Source organism: Somniosus microcephalus, unplaced genomic scaffold (assembly GCF_052327205.1).
Source record: "Somniosus microcephalus isolate GS21.2 unplaced genomic scaffold, FLI_Smic_1.0 unresolved_chr2, whole genome shotgun sequence".
In the NCBI taxonomy this organism is placed as follows: Eukaryota; Metazoa; Chordata; class Chondrichthyes; order Squaliformes; family Somniosidae; genus Somniosus; species Somniosus microcephalus.
This window is the reverse complement of record NW_028225180.1, coordinates 16,991,750-16,993,506: the sequence shown is the minus strand read 5'-3', so window position 1 is coordinate 16,993,506 and position 1,757 is coordinate 16,991,750. Positions and strand designations below refer to the sequence as shown.

The following is a 1,757-nucleotide window of genomic DNA, read 5'->3' as shown; positions in this document are numbered from 1 at the left end:
CTCCCACTCTTGTGCGGGTTTGAGTGACACAGTGATACGTCAGCTCCTTGTGTTTCACAGTCTGTGAGTCAGTGCTGCAGCCTGAGCACCTCACACAGCCCTTACTCAACAACTGGTTCGTACATCGCTTCTGTTGCATCGCTCTCTCTGTCTCTGTCGCTCTCGCTATTTCTCTCTGTCTCACTCTTTCTCTCACTTGCTCTGTGTCCCTGTCCCTCTGTCTTGCTATCCCTCTGTCCATCCTTCTCTCTGTTCTTCTCTGTCCCTTTCTCTGTCTCTGTCTCTGTCTCTCTCTTTCTCTGTTTCTCTGTCTCTCTCGCTGCTCTGTCCCATTCTGTCTCCCTCTGTCTCCCTCCTGTCTTGCGAATCCCACTGTTTTGCCAGCGTACTGTGATGTGTTTAAGCTCCTGTCATGTAATCCCAACCTCCCCCCGGGATCGGTTCCCTTGTCATCCGCTGAGCTCCGTGTCTGATCCCCGGCTCTGATCTGTTGCGGCGTGTTGTCAGCCGATTATCGCGACCTCTCCCAGGCTCCCGGGGAACGGACTGCTGTCAGCTCACGCCCACGTTTCTCTCCGCAGGCTGGGGCCGGGAATCGCGCAACGAGTCCGCGCCCGTCGGCACCGCCTTCCCGTCGCGGACCTGGGACCGGGAAACGCCGCTCCAACTTGGGAGCGTTGGAGTCCCCTCGTCCGAGACCAGGGGAGGAGAACGTTCGGGAATAAGAGCGAGTTGTCGGGGGAAAATCCGATCCTGGTAAAAGCCAGACCGGCCGCATGAAGGAAATTCAGCGATTCTGAGGGAAAAAGTGGGAAAATGCTGAGGTGAGGCAATCCCGGGCAAATTCCAAGGATTTCTTTCTGGGGATCGGGGGAGGGTGGAGGAAATTCCGATCCACAAGGAAGCTGGTTTTCCCCGACCGGGAATATCAACGGCGAACAAGTCCTGAAGGGAAGCATGGTTGCGGAAGTCAAGAGAAATTCAGGAACGAAGAATTGATCCCGGAAGGATTGCAATAAAAGAAATTAAAATCCAGGAATTTTGCGAAAATTTAAGGAAGTGATTCTCGTTTTCCCGTCCGGGAGGAAGAAAGTTCCACAAAGTAAGGATCGATCAAAAATAAAAAGGTGGTTCGGAAGAGATCGGAAATGTCCGAGGTGGACGGGTAACGAAAATCCGGAATTGTTAAACCGTCGGGAAACACTGGAGGAGGGTCTGGCCAGAACACTGCCGACGCTTTCTTCGGGGCCTCGTTGACTCCTGTTTTCGAGGGCGCCTCCCTCGGGATCGCTACCTTTTCCCGGGAAGAGGGGGTGGGGGGAGGTGGGAAGAGTTGCTGCAGGGAAAGGAACTTAATCCAGTCAACCCGGGAAGAAGGGGGATACGATTCCAGGCGCGAGATCCAGTCAAGCGTCCCGCGGGACTTGAGGCTCCCGAAGGATTATATTCCGAGGGAATTCGGGGGAGAGGTAACCCTTCCGACGAACAGAACAGAGGGAATTTCAGCTGCCAGATATTCCATTTCCAACCAAAACCCGTTCGGCAAATCCCCCTTTTTCCTGCTAACCTGCAGGACAGTCGTAACTAGTTCAAGTTCCTAATTTGTAACTTTCGATCCTAGACTCTCACAGGGCGCAGGAGGAGGCCATTCGGCCCACCGTGCCTCTGCCAGCTCGTTGAACGGTCTCTCCAGTTAGTCCCTCACTTCCCCCCCTGCTCTTCCCCCACAGCCCAGCAAATTTTCCCCTTCCAGTATT

General features: G+C 54.2%; 1 protein-coding gene across 1 annotated transcript in view; it reads left to right on the top strand.

Annotated features, from left to right (window-relative positions):
• Positions 1-593: 593 nt before the first annotated feature.
• Positions 594-1,757, top strand: part of LOC147092199 (double C2-like domain-containing protein beta) — a 79,449-nt gene continuing 78,285 nt past the window's right edge. The window contains exon 1 of the mRNA XM_085975567.1: positions 594-1,757. This exon is cut by the window's right edge and continues 1,147 nt beyond it. The gene's annotated coding sequence lies outside the window, so the exon portion shown is untranslated.